The 14,953-nt window shown below is 49.6% G+C and overlaps 1 protein-coding gene across 14 annotated transcripts in view; it reads right to left on the bottom strand.

The window, feature by feature from the left end:
* The window catches only part of GRAMD1B (GRAM domain containing 1B), a 274,580-nt gene that overhangs the window by 166,388 nt on the left and 93,239 nt on the right, over nt 1-14,953 (bottom strand). The window contains exon 1 of one of the 14 annotated variants that reach the window (XM_089335028.1): nt 4,552-4,653. The exons of the other annotated variants lie outside the window; for them this stretch is intronic. The gene's annotated coding sequence lies outside the window, so the exon portion shown is untranslated. Of the gene's footprint in view, nt 1-4,551; nt 4,654-14,953 lie in introns of those variants that run through there. 14 annotated transcript variants of the gene reach the window in all.

The raw sequence follows: 14,953 nt of genomic DNA, 5'->3' as shown, positions 1-14,953 counted from the left end.
CCCTGACCATTGCAGACTGTAGCCGTTCAGGGAGTGAAATCAGCAAACCAAAGATCTCTCCTTCTGTAACTCTGCCTTTCAAGTAAATACATCTTGGAGAAAAAGAAAAGAAAGGAAAGGAAAGGAAGGATAAGAAAAGAAACAGTCTTTTTTTTTTTTTTTTTGACAGGCAGAGTGGACAGTGAGAGAGAGAGACAGAGAGAAAGGTCTTCCTTTTTGCCGTTGGTTCACCCTCCAATGGCCGCCGCGGCCGGCGCGCTGCGGCCGGCGCACCGCGCTGATCCGATGGCAGGAGCCAGGAGCCAGGTGCTTTTTCCTGGTCTCCCATGGGGTGCAGGGCCCAAGCACCTGGGCCATCCTCCACTGCACTCCCTGGCCACAGCAGTCTTAAATCAAAAGCTACCTCTCTTTTGAGTCTGGTTCCTAGCATTACTTAACTGTATGGAGAGGGGCAGGTTTCATAGTTTCGATCTCCTTAAGTGCCAGGTGGGCGTGCTCACTACATCTGCCCCAGAGGAAGAGGAGTAAATGAAGTGGCAGCTTGTCACACCATAAGCCTGCCATTTGAAGGCCTGCTGTGTGCCGGCATTGTTGGTTACATGCTGGGGCAAACACAAAGGATAATTATCCTCTGCCCCTGCTTTTCTGGAACCCATGATAAACTACTTTGAAAACAACAAAATGCCACCCAAATGAAGAGATTATGGCCAATTGATACTGTCCACAGTACTTGAATTTGTGTCCATATGCACACTACTGTCAGCTACGGACAGGGTGTCCAACAGCAGGTGTCAGTGTCTACTCTTTCCTCTACCTGCCCCTGGGGAACCCCAGTTCAAGGCTCCACACTCTATGATGGCTCAGCAAACTTCACTCACTGCCTGCCTTCAGTGGCTTTCAGTTCACTGCCTTCAGGGCTGTCATTACGCCAGATAATGAGAGGCCATTTCTACTGGCAGCCCTTTGGCTCTTGGCTTCCATGAGGCCCAAGAGGCTCCTACGAACACCAACAGAACAACTGTTTTGGCATCTGACAGCTGCAGAGAGAGAGAGAAACCCAGCTTAATCCCATCATCACCCAAAGTCTTGGACAATGTCAGGGCAACAAATGTGTCTGCATTCCACAATGCCCACGGCAAATCAAATTAAGTCACACTGTCAATGCAAGGGGCGTCAGCTTCCCACATTCAGCTGCCAGCTCCTCTCCACTTCCATGCCCTCTTCAAAGCAGCGTGGAAGACACTACTTTTATAACTGATTTCTGAATTTTAGAAAACACACCCATCCTCTTTTAGCAATGTGCACAAGTAATTTCCTTTTAAGCAAACAGAGACCAGTGTTGCCTTGTTCTTTGTTGCTACCTCTCTGTACTCTCACATCTAGTAGGGGGTAGATGCACAACAGATGTAACCTCCTTTAGGGCAGAAACTATTTTGCTCACTATTGTTTCTGGTGTCAACAACAGTACCCAGCATGTAGTTTGTGATGAATAAATATTTATTTAAATATTTATTTTATTCATTTGAAATGAGAAGAACAGAAAAAGAGAGATCTTCCCTTCATTAGTTTACTTCCCAAATGGCCACAACAGCCAGGTCTGGGCCAAGCCAAAACCAGGAGCCAGGAACTCCATTAAGGTCTCCCGCATGGGTATTGGGATTCGAGTACTTGGACTATCTTTTGCTGCCTTCCCAGGCACATTTATCAGGGAGCTGGATCCCAAGTGGTGTGGCCAGGACTCAAACCATCACTCTGACACGGGATGCTGGTGTCACAGGAAGCAGCTTAACCCTCCGCACCACAACACTGACCCCTGAATAAAATATTTGTTGGATTAACTTGTGGGGAGGGGAGATTAGAAAGGATACACCTATTCCAAAATCATTCCCCTTGCAGGAGGAACAACTGTTGCCCTAACCTGGAAGCAACAGATTAGAAAAGGTACTGTTCTCATGGCAACCACAGCTCCAAAAGTAAATAAGTTTCAAAGCTGACAGAGGTCCTTGGTGGGAAAGAAGTTAACCAGGATTTACAGACCATACCAGGGCTTTGGGTCAACCATCAGACAAAATATCGCCCCCATGTGCTCCTGTTCCCTGGATTCTCCTTTTGGGAAAGATCAACGACTCTCCACTTAGCTATGCTAAATCTGGCTCCCTTGGAGAAAGGCTACCCTTAGAAGGACAGCAGGCTCTGTCCTCTTACAGTTTGATGAGGACACACAGGGCAAACTAAAAAAAGAGAAATGAAACCAACAGGCTTAAACAAGCCAACACACAGCAATCTATATTTACATAAGTGGCACATGGAAGGGCAATTATCTTGCTTCAAGGGACTTCTTGCTTTGCAAAATGATTTACCAGGGTTCCACAGAAATCAAACTTCCTTCTGGCTTTCATCATTTGATTATTCATTCATTGCCTAACTCTGTGCTTCCGGAGCTCCTACTATGTTCCATGCAAACACTGATTAAGACAAACGCTGAAACCAAGATGCTCTGCCTTCACATTCACCTTGTAAAGGACACCAGGTGAGCACATTCTCACACTTCTCGTGCAGGATGCTCTGAGAATACGGACATGGTAAACACCTGGGTCAGGAAATACTCTCTCGAGGAAAGGCCAAGCATGCCAAAGGAGCTGTAAGAGGGCCTTAGGCTGGCAAAGCGAGTCAGTGTTACGAGAGAGAAACCCTGTCTGAAACAGCTGGAAGTAAGAGCACATCCCACTCAAAGGACAGAAAGGTCACAACGGCTGGGGGCAGGGAGTGCAGGAGCAGCAACACAGACAGAAGGGAGAAACAGAAGTGGTTATGAAGACCTCTCCAAACACTCTCCATTAAAGGGGGCAGGGGAGTGCAATGGCGCCATGGAGATCAGTTGAGAGGAGACTTAGGGAATATGTGGGAAGACGGTGACAGCAAAAGAACATTCTCAGGGCCAGCACTGTGGCGCAGTGGGTTAGGGCACAAGCCCATGAGACTGGCATCCCACATGAGTGCCAATTTGAGTCCCGGCTGCTCCACTTCCAATCCAGCTCCCTGCTAATGCGCCTGGGAAAGCAGTGGAAGATGCTTGGGCACCCATGTGGGAGTCCTGGATGGAGATTCAGGCTCCTGGCTTCAGCCTGGCCCAGCCCTGGACACTGCAGTCACTGGAAGAGTGAATCAGCAGATGAAAGATCTCTCTCTGTCTCTCCCTCTCTTTCTGTAAATCTGCCTTTCAAATCTATAAAAGATATTTTTAAAAAGTCTTTCTGTTTTTAAAGATTTACTTATTTATTTGAAAGTCAAAGTTACACAGAGAGAGAAGGGGCAGAGAGAGAGAGAGAGGTCTTCCATCTGCTGGTTCACTCCCCAGATGGCTGCAACGGCCGGAGCTGTGCCGATCCGAAGCCAGGAGCCAGGAGCTTCTTTCGGGTCTCCCCGACGGGTGCAGGGACCCAAGAACTTCGGCCATCTTCTACTGTTTTCCCAGGCCATAGCAGAAAGCTGGATAGGAAGTAGAGCAGCCGGGTCTCGAACCGGTGTCCATATGGGATGCCGGTGTTTCAGGCCAGGGTGTTAACCTGCTGCACCACAGCACCGGCCCCCTAAATAAAATATTTTTTAAAAAGAATGGCAACCTTGAGAAGTTGAGGGGTACCTCTCTGCAATGGAATGACATTGTGGGAGGAGCCAGCTTGGAGGGAAAGAGGATGACTTGGGTTAGGTGTGGGGTGAGCTTTGAAAACCATTGCAACGGAAATGCCCATTGGTTAGCTGCAGGCATGAGCCTAAGGCTCAGGAAACAGATGAGGTCTGAGACACAGAAATAATGAAAGGCAAGAGAGTGGACAAAATAGCCCGAGGACAGAGTGCAGAATCAGGAGGAAAAGGGCAAGGAGAAGAGAGGGAAAGGATGACAGCAAGAGGGAGAACCAAGAAGCCTGGAGTCAGAACCTTTGGCAGACCAATGACAAAGGGCAGAGAGCTGACAGCGGCCGGTAAATTACAACACAGGTCTATGTGCAGCTGTTCAGCACCCATCAACAGATCTGAAAAGTGACATTAAAAAAAAAAAAAAAATCAAAGAAGCCACAAGCCGCTGTCCCAACTTACATCAACCAGAGAGGCAGACCCAGAGGCCTCACAGACACCAAACATCTCTTCACTTCCGCTAATTAATAGAAACATTAGCGTAACTCCTCGAGTGCACGGACTTAAGTTTATCTTACTAAATGCAACAGAAATGCGCGCTTTCCATATTACAAGCAGTCTCACCGAGGCTCAGAGAGACTGAGTCACCCGGCCGGGGACCACAGAGGAAAAAAAACAACCACGACCAGGGCCTCTACTCTGTGCTTCCTCGGCTGCTCTCTGTAACCGGGGCTGGGGTGACCATGCTAGGAAAAACCACCACCCTGCCCCAAACACAAACAAGGGTTGCAGGAGCCTCATGGGCTCAGGACTAAAGCTGTGGCTCCATCCCGGGCAACGCTGGGCTCCTTGAGAAAGAGAATTGCACACTAGGTTGCTGGGGATCTGCATTGCAGATCTATTGGTGCCACTGACCTGCTCCAGGAAGTGGAGACGACCTCCGAAGTTCTGTCCAGGGTGCAGATGTGATTCTCCAACACAGACGCAAAGCCGTTTGCTGGCAGGTGGCACTGAGTGTGAGTGAAGTAAGGTGCGTGGTAAAGCAAGACCCTGGGACGCTCCTCCTCTCTCCCACCTTACAGATACGTTCTTTACACCTATCATTTCCATGCTGTGGTCTGATGCCGGATTCTACTGAAATTACCTTTTACATGTGGATTTCCTGTGAGTTCCTCAATGCAACAGCTGTGTGTATCCATCTTTACACCCCAAGGACACAGCATGGTGCCCGTTCCCAGTGAGTGCCCAATGCATGTGATAACTCTCTCCCCTGAGTTATCCATGTTTACAGCTGAATCTCTGACAGTATAACAAAAGGCATGGCCGCCAATAGAGGCATTTTGGAACAAATGCAACAGGGAGCAACCTAGGCATGGAGAAGCACAAACGAGCAAGAGAGAGAGAGAGAGATCTTTAGGATTCCTAGGAATTTCTACATGGGTGTGCCAGTCTACTCTGCCTGTAGGACTGCCCTGTCTCCTCACATGCATTACTTACTCTGGCTGAAAAGTCCCACTAAGAAATTTGTGGAAGCCCCAGACCCCATCAGAGACCCAGAGAGAGCCAAGTAATTGTTAGTACAAAGCCACAGCTCCCTTCACACTCTGGAAGCAAGACACTGATAATGAGTCTCTGAAGAAGCACACTCAAAGATAGTGACGGCTTGTTTTCGTCCATCTTCACCATTGACAAAACAAGACAAAATGAGTTTGAACTGCACCATGGGGATCTTAGCTGGAATTTTCTCAATAGCGTGGCTTGAAAACGTAGAAAGAAGTCAATCCTATTTACTAGGGTGCCTATTTTTTTCCTTAATCACATTTGTTGCCTGTCAGGAAGACACGCTCAGAATTGACTCAGGTGGAGAAAACAAGTTATCACCCACAACAAGGGCAAACTGTTTCCTGTTGAGGCCCCACCCTATTCCGAGTAACCTTTACTGAGGCCACACTCTGAGGCCAACTCTGAGAATCCCTCAAAAAGGTCAGAAAGAACTTAAGAGCAGAATGACCCAGCCGGAAAATAATGCTCTCTGGATGGAAGCAGACTGCCCTGAGGGGTCGGCCAGCGGCAAAGTGACACGCCTGGGGGCATGAAGAAGGAGGATGGGAAGGAAGGAGAGAAGGAGGAAGAGGAGGGGAGGGGGAGGGGGCCAAGTGGCTCAAACACCTGCCTGTTCCTTCCCCCGAAGGAGAGGAAGCTCATCCCAACCACTTCTCCGGAAACAGTGCTCCAGAAATTTATTTCTTCCTTATTTCAGACTTCCTGTAGCGTCATCCGAAATATATTTGGTTTGCGTTCCCCCTTTTCCCCCCTGAGCTGTGGTCACAGGGTTCTTAGAACTTTGGGAATTTTCCGAGTGATTGCAGTGCCTTTTATTCAGCCCCTTTGATGACACCTGAGTTTATGCAATTGCAGTGACTTCAAACGGGGACCCTGCAGAGGCTCAGGATGGGGCTGGTCCCTAGAAGGACTCAGTGATTAGAGGAGAGGGTTGAAAATTTCAGCTCTACCCACCAACCTCCAGGAAAAAGGAAGTAGGAGGGGTAGAGTCTGGAGGCCAAACTATAAAAACCACAGAATTTGCTGAGTTCCTGGGTTGCTGAACTCATGCAAATGCTGGGAGGGTGGTAAGTTCAGCAAGAGCATGGAAGATCCTCACCCACCATTTCCTACCTGATGTAGGTACCTCTCCATCTAGCTGATCAACTACACTCTTCAAAATAAGCCAGCTAACTGAAGTGCTTCCCTGAGGTCTGTGAGCCAGCTGACCAACTTAATCAAAACCAATGAGGAGGTCAGGCATCCCGACCTGTAGGTCAGAGGTACCCAGGATGGCAACTGGCATCGGAAGTGGGGACCAACTTGTGGAGGTGAACCCTCAACCTTGGGATGTGACAGTGTCTCCAGACAGATAGCTTCAGAATTGAATGGAATTATAGGGCACCTGGCTGGGTATTGCTCATGCAGGTGACGACACATCTAGTGGCAGAAGTGTCCTGTATTGGCTGTGTGAACAGAGAGAAAAACCAGTGTGCTGCACTTAGAATCCGAGTGAGAATCGGGAGTTGCTGGAATGGCTCTAGTTCACAATATCTGGTTGGGAAAGAAACTGTGCACTCAGTCCGGCGCTGCGGCTCACTAGGCTAATCCTCCACCTGCAGCGCCGGCACCCTGGCTTCTAGTCCCAGTCGGGGCGCCGGATTCTGTCCCGGTTGCTCCTCTTCCAGTCTAGCTCTCTGCTGTGGCCAGGGAAGGCAGTGGAGGATGGCCCAAGTGCTTGGGCCCTGCACCTGCATGGGAGACCAGGAGGAAGCACCTGGCTCCTGGCTTCAGATCGGTGCAGCGCGCTGGCTGTAGCAGTCATTTGTGGGGTGAACCAACGGAAAAGGAAGACCTTTATCTCTGTCCCTCTCTCACTAACTCTGCCTGTCAAAAAAAGAAAGAAAGAAACTGTGCACTCAGCCAAGCTCAAACTCCACTGCTATTTGAACATTTTTCTTAGCCCAGCCCCAGACACCACTCCTTATTCTATAAAAATGATAATCTTGAACTTTGCTCATTGCACCAACCTCCCAGGAGGCTGCCTGTACTCCCTCTGGAGTGTGTATTTTCCCTTTGCCTTTAAATAAGTCTGGCTGCTCACCTTTATCTATGTCTCCTTGACTTGTTCTTGCATGGAGACAAAAACCTAGACCAAGCCTAGCCAAGGGCCTGCACTGCAACAGCACCGCTAACCTGCAGTCACATCGCAAGGCAGAGAAGACTGGATGAAGGTAGCGCCGGCTCCTCTGACCAAGCCCTTTCCTTTAACTTGGGGCGTGTGAAGCGGCCTGAGCAGGTGAAAAGGAAGAGTGAGACCTTCCCTGGGAAAGCAGTGGAAGATAGCCCAAGTCCTTGGGGCCCTGCACCTGCGTGGGAGACCCGGAAGAAGCTTCTGGCTCCTGGCTTTGGATCAGCCCAGCTCTGGCCATTGCAGCCATTGGAGAGTGAACCAGCAGATGGAAGACCTCTCTCTCCCTCTCTCTCTCTCTAACTCTGCTTTTCAAATAAATAATCTTAAAAAAAAAAAAAAAAAAGGGTGAGGCCTTCAGGAAACAAACACAGTGATACCAGCTCTTTGGGACTGCCAAATGATAAGCAAAGCAGTGGAATAGATAAAAAGGTAAAGAATGCGCAAAAGGACAGGGAATGAGGAATCTACGATTCCAGAGGGCACGTGTGGTCCTCTGTGGTATGGAGCAGCACCTGTGCTGTAATTAGTTACTAAATAAAAGTGACAGTCACCAATGGCACTGGGGTGACCTGAGCTCCAGGAGGCTGACTCACCGGATGCCAGGTGCAGTGGTAAAGGAGGCCTCTTTGGCACGGACTCACCATGTAACCCCACTGTGCAAAACCAAGCTACAAACCAAGGAGCCTTATGGGATCTGCTGCCTCAGCTTCCTCTCGTGGATCTTACAGATGCTAATAAAAACAGGTTCATCAACCAGTGAGAAAGGCAGAGGGGAGAGTTAAAGGACTTCCCAAAGAGGTAAGTTGAAAGCATAACGTGAACTAAGAGTGAAACAGTTGATAAAGGGAAGAGTCCGGGACTGGTCCCAGCAGGGTGGACATGGACACCCATGGGGTTGAAGCAAAAGTCTTTTTTTCCTTTTTCAAGATTTATTTATTTATTTGAAAGGCAGAGATACAGATGGAGAGGGAGAGGCAGAGAGAGCAAGCAATCTTCCATCCATTGGTTCACTCACCAAATGGCCACGTCGGCCAGAGCTGGATCAGCCCAAAGCCAGGAGCTTCTTCCTGGTCTTCCATGTGAGTGGCAGGGGTCCAGGTACTTGGGCCATCTTCTGCTGCTTTCCCAGACACATCAGTAGGGAGTTGGATAGGAAGTGGAGCAGCCGGGACTCAAACCAGTGCCCATATGGGATGCTGGCACAGCAGGCAGTGACATAACCCACTGCACCACAGTGTTAGCCCCAAAGCAAAAGTCTTACTGCACCATTCTCAAAGGTTAGCTAGGTCAAAGAAAGCCCCCGGTAGCCCCCCAACATTGGGAAAATTTTAAAAATTGAAAGACAAGGTCCTGGCATTGTAGTGCACTGGCACGACTGCAGATGCTGGCACCCCATGTTGGAGTGGCAGGTTCAAGTCCTTGCTACTCCAGTTCTTATTTTGCTCCCTGTGAATGAACTTGGGAAAGCAGTAGAAGATGGCACAAGTATCTGGACCCCTGACACCCTTGTGGAAGACCCGGATGAAATTCTGGGCTCCTGGCTTTGGCCTGGCTCAGCCTCAGCAGTCCAGCCATTTGGGGGAGTGAACCAGCAGATGGAAGATCTGTCTGTTTCTATATTTTCTCTCTCTGCCACTCTGTCTTTCAAATAAATAAATCTATTTTTAAAAAATCAGGAGACAAACGTTATAAAGTGGAATCTGATCTGAAATTGCTGAAGATAACAGACAGATCAATCAAGATTGACAAAAGGGGGAGAGTCCCTTGGCACCATCCGCTGCTGGATGCCCAAAACCTTTTGCACAAGAATAAGTAAAATGGCCAGGAGGTAGGAAAAGTTCCTGGGACTCCTTGATGCAGGAGCCCTATGTACTGGGAACAAAACCCATTGGTGAAGCCTGGACATGACCTATCATTAGAGTGAAAGAACATAAAGTGTGTATCAGTCGACAGACTATACAAGTTGGAATGTTTACACAAGCTTTCTGGGGCTGGTATTATGGCAAAGCAGGGAAAGCTGCTGCCTATGGCACCAGCAGCCTGTATGGACGCCGGTTCAAATCCCGGCTGTTCCACTTCCCATCCACCTCCCTGCTAATTAGTTTGGGAAAACAGCAGAAGATGACCAAAGTCTTTGGGCCCCTGCACCCATGTGGAAGACCCAAAAGAAGCTCCTGGCTCCTGGCTTCGGATCTGCCCAGCTCCAGCTATTGCAGCTATTTGGGGAGTGAACCAACAGATGAAAGATCTCTCTCCCTGACGCTCTCTCTCTCTCTCTCTCTGTTGCGGCTATTTGGGGAGTGAACCAACAGATGAAAGATCTCTATCCCTGGCTCGCTCGCTCGCTCTCTCTCTCTCTCTCTGTAACTCTGCCTTTCAAATAAATTAATTAATTTAAAAACAAAACAGAACAAGCTTTATGGGGTGGCATTGGGTGAAGCGGGGAAAGCCACCGCCTGTGATACCAGCATCCCATATGGGTGCTCATTGGAGTCCCGGCTGCTCCACTTCCAATCCAGCTCCCTGCTAATGTGCACAGGAAAGCAGCAGCAGATGTTCCAAGACCTTGAACCCTGCCACCCATGTGGGAGACCTGGAAGAAGCTCCTGGCTCCTAGCTTCACCCTGGCCCAGCCCTGGCCATTGCAGCCATCTGAGGAGTGAGCCAGCAGACAGAAGATCTCTCTCTCTCTCTCTCTCCACCTCCCTCCCTCCCTCCTTTCCTCTGTAACTCTTTTAAATAAATAAATCTTTAAAAAATAAATAAATAAGCAAACAAGCCTTATGCAAAGCTGTGTCTCCTTTACTCACTTGTTGTTGTTGTTGTTTTTGACAGGCAGAGTGGACAGTGAGAGAGAGAGACAGAGAGAAAGGTCTTCCTTTGCCGTTGGTTCACCCTCCAATGGCCGCGGCCGGCACACCGCACTGATCCGAAGGCAGGAGCCAGGTGCTTTTCCTGGTCTCCCATGGGGTGCAGGGCCCAAGCACTTGGGCCATCCTCTACTGCACTCCCGGGCCACAGCAGAGAGTTGGCCTGGAAGAGGGGCAACCGGGACAGAATCCGGCACCCTGACTGGGACTAGAACCGGTGTGCTGGTGCCGCTAGGCAGAGGATTAGCCTGTTGAGCCACGGCGCCGGCCGTACTCACTTGTTTTATGGGGATTGGAAGTATGTCGGGCTGAGGGACACCTCCCCTACCTACTAATGTAAACCTAGAACCTGTTATGAAATCTAATGGAGGCTGTGGTTAGGAAAGCAAAGGTTGAAGGTACAAAGGTAGAAACCTGTAGGGTAAATGATATGCATGAATGGGCTTAATGTGAAGTGACTGCATCTTTTATCCCTGGTTGTATCATGAGAATGGACTTTATATCTGTCTGGGGAATGTTTGCTGTGCCTAGTGTTATAAAATTGAAGGCGCATAAACCCACCCTTCAAGCGACATGAATTGGATATGCTGAATGGGAAGCAGTAAGACTCCCTGAGCTCACACCACACAGCATAGAGCTGGGACACTGGAGGGGACAAATTCTAGTTGAGGGTGCTCTGTGTGGAGCCCAGACGGGGGCTTATGCAAGAGCCTGCTAGTGCCTCCTGCAATGGCTACTGGGACTCTGAGCTGAAGATGAAAACGGTTTCTCCAGCTCGGGCTAGCTGGGGACTGCAAGGAGGAGACCCTCACAGCAGGGAGCTTCTTTTCCCCTAGGACTGACTCACACTCGGGAACAGTGGGAGGACCTGCTGGATTTCCTCATCACTTGGACAGTGCCCTACAAAAACAGCTGTCCAGTGGCTGGCAAAGAACTGCTTGGTGCATGGATGCACTTCCAAGGAGAACAAAAAAATATCCTGTTTGGGCGGACGCCACTCTGATAGCAGAAAGTAAAAACAAATCAGTGAAGAACTGAGCAGTGGTTAAAACCCCTGTTCGGTTTTTTTACTGACTCATGGGCAATTATCAGTGGCCTGGTCACATGGTCAGGCAGAAGGGCAATGGAACCCTTGTGGAAATCACTAAGGGTATCCGCAGGATGCACTGACATGTCAATGCCCATCTGAAAAGCCCCTTTCTGGGTTTGGAGTGTGACTGCAGACCACAGGCGGATATCCTCATGTGCTCATTTAAAGCGGCCATCAGGGAGCAGGAAGCGGGTGAGCATGGTGATACTGCAGCCACGAAGCGCTAGGATGAATGAATCAGTGTGTAATTTCTTCCTTTTTTTTTTTTTTTTGACAGGCAGAGAGGACAGAGAGAGAGAGAGAGAGAGAGGAAGGTCTTCCTTTTTCGTTGGTTCACCCCCCAATGGCCCCTGTGGCTGGCGCGCTGTGACCGGTGCACCAAGCTGATCCGAAGCCAGGAGCCAGGTGCTTCTCCTGGTCTCCCACACGGGTGCAGGGCCCAAGCACTTGGACCATCCTCCACTGCACTCCCTGGCCACAGCAGAGAGCTGGCCTGGAAGAGGAGCAACCGGGACAGAATCCGGCACCCCAACCGGGACTAGAACCCAGTGTGCCGGCGCCGCAGGTGGAGGATTAGCCTATTGAGCCCTGGTGCCGGTGTCAGTGCGTAATTTCTTGCACAACTGAGGCACACACTGCCAGTAAAACTGTCTCTGCCAACAACAGACGAACACTGGAGAGGGCCCCGTGGCAGATTCCTCAGGGGGACAGCCCAGCACAGAGCTGGCTCGCAGAGACTGAGGCCGGTGCACCTGGAAGTCTAGAAATGCGCCTTGACGGGAGCAGACACACGCTCTGGACTGCTTACCTGGTGGAAGATGCAAATGTGCAGAGTGCTATAACAGAACAGGGACACTAGATACTGCACCAATTTTGATGGCCAGCTATCATTTCTTCAGACCAGGAAACTCACTACACAGCCCACACCTTCCCACAATGAGCCGAGCGTTGTCTTCCTTACAGTTATAGTTTGATAGAGAATTAATCATCAAGGGTATGCTCCCCCTTAACATAAGAGGGTCTAAGCTAAGCTCCGCACTAGGTTAAGGTAGCCTGTTTTTCTGAAAATCTGGGGAGAACAGCGTAGCGGAAGATGCTTGTAGGATAACCATTTTAGTCTGTTTCCTGTTGCTGAAACAAAATATGTGACCATGTGATTTACAAGAATGGCCTTTTGTTCAGTTCCCAGTCCTGGTGGGGGCGGGGCGAGTATACCAGCATAGCAGCAGAGTCCGCTCAGCACCTGGTCAAGGTCTTCCTGCTGCACCGTACAGGGTACAGGGCAGCGCATGGAGAGCAAGAACAACTACTCCAACTTTTGTCTCTTTCCCTTCTTACAAAGTCACTGATGCCACCAGGGGGCATCATTTCCAAATACCACGAACACAGGAATTTGTAGGTTCGGCTTGCAGCAGGTGCCTTTGGGAGGGCACATTTAAACCACGGCAGACTACCTTTTTCCTTTTTCATTTCTTCCTTCCCCACATCATCTCAATGTTCTTTTTCCTTCACAGGACCTGAGCTGCAGTGACAAGTGCCAGAAACAGGAAGGATTCCTAAACAGAAGACTGTAACTTTATTTTTAGACCTTTATGTCAGAATTCCAAAGGCCCTCAACGGGCAGACTGTGCCTTCACCACATTTGGCAAAGCTGAGGTTAAGTATGAATGCAACTCGGGGCAGGTGTTTGGCCTGGCAGGTAAGACTCCCAGGTCCCTCATCAGAGTGTCTGGGTTTGATGCCCAATCCTGACTTCTGATGCCAGTTTCCTAATGCAGACCCTGGGAGGTAGTAGTTGGGTCCTTGCCACCCACGTGGGAGACCTGGACAGTTTCTGGCTCCCAGCTTCAGTCTGACCCAGCCCAATTATTGCAGGCATTTGGAGAGTGAACCAGTGAATGGGAGCTCTCTCTCTGTTTCTCAAATACACAAATAAATAACATGTTCTTAAACTACAAAATAAAGCCAGACAGCCCTCTGGAAAGGCAACATTTAAAAAAAGAACAAATGCAGCTATATTGCCTAGTGGTCAGGACAGCCTGCTGGCTCCGTATCTGCGGCACTCAACCCAGGACAGATGGGAGTGGACCAGGGGCAAGTTCTTGCTGGACCAGTACTGCTACCTACAACTTGGGACCAGCACAATGGCTAAACCTACTATTCTCTCCAAAGATGAAAAAGCTTAGACATATAGGGAGAAGAAGGAACAGCAGCTGAGGGTAAACAAAAGAGTTAATGTGTTATGTGATGAGAGGAAGCCAGTATTACATCAACACCTCAAAAGAGGCTCCCAGCAAGAGATGATACACCTGACACTCGAAAACGTGAAGTCTTACGTGGCCAAGCCCACTCGTGCCTTTTTTTTTTTTTTTTTTTTTTGACAGGTAGAGTTATAGACAGAGAGAGAGCCAGAGAGAAATGTCTTCCTTCAGTTGGTTCACTCCCCAAATGGCCGCTATGGCTGGTGCTGCACCGGCCCGAAGCCAGGAGCCAGGTGCTTCCTCCTGGTCTCCCATATGGGTACAGGGGCCCAAGCACCTGGGCCATCCTCCACTGCCCTCCCGGACCACAGCAGAGAGCTGGACTGGAAGAGGAGCAACCAGGACTAGAAGCCAGTGCCCACATGGGATGCCGGCACTGCAGGCAGAGGATTAGCCAACTGAGCCACGGCACCAGCCCCTCCTGCTTTTTTTCTTTTTTTAATTTTTTGTTTGTTTGTTTGTTTACTTGAGAAGCAGAGATAAGAGAAAGAGATGGGAGGGGCGGAGAGAGAAAGTTTTTACCTACAGCTTCACTACACAAATGCTCACAACAGCCAGGACCAGGAGTTAGGAGCTCAATCCAGGTCTTCACCATGGGTGGCAGGGACTGAACTACTGCTACCTCCTGGGGTCTACACTAGCAGAACGCTGGAGTCAGGAGAAGGAGCAAGGCACCAGGTGCTCTGATGTGGGATGCGTCTTAAACATCTCTAGGTCAAATGCCCACCCTGCTCTCCTGCTTTTGGAACCTGACAAGAGCAAATGGAAAAAAGCTGTAAACCTGAGTGGCCTCCTGCTGGGAGATATTTTCATACTATCTAATGATAGATGGACTAATTAATGACTGAAAGGGACTTCAGTAATGGCCCAGTATCCTTTAACTGTTGTGACAGATCCCTGATCAAATACAAGGGGCTGTCCTGTGGTATAATCCAAAATACATGTGGCCTTGATCTCTTCTTATCATAGCGCTCCCAAACCATTGGACCTTCCTAAGGGACAGGAGTGTCTTCATGATGAGCCCCTTTGACAACACATTCAAGAGGTGACATCGGCTAGGGCCCCTGGATAGCAGGATTGGGCCAGTCCCCAGAAAGCCCTACCCACCAACCTCCAGGAAAGGGGAATGGAGTGCAGGGTGTGAGTGGCTGGAGATCCAAATCTAGAGAAACTCCTGGACAAGGAAATTTGCTGAGCTTCTGGGTTGCTGAACTCATGAAGGTGCTGGAAGAGTGGGGAGCCCAGCAAGGACATGGAGGGTCCCCACCCTCCACCCTGTATCTTACTCTATGTACCCCACCCTCTGGCTGTTCACCTGTATCCCAGAGTTCTGGGAGCCACCCTAGCAAACCGGTCAAAC

Source organism: Oryctolagus cuniculus, chromosome 1 (assembly GCF_051225735.1).
Source record: "Oryctolagus cuniculus isolate XC-2025 breed Fujian yellow rabbit chromosome 1, ASM5122573v1, whole genome shotgun sequence".
Classification (NCBI taxonomy): domain Eukaryota; kingdom Metazoa; phylum Chordata; class Mammalia; order Lagomorpha; family Leporidae; genus Oryctolagus; species Oryctolagus cuniculus.
The sequence above is the reverse complement of the archived record's forward strand: the minus strand, read 5'-3'. Positions and strand labels throughout refer to the sequence as shown.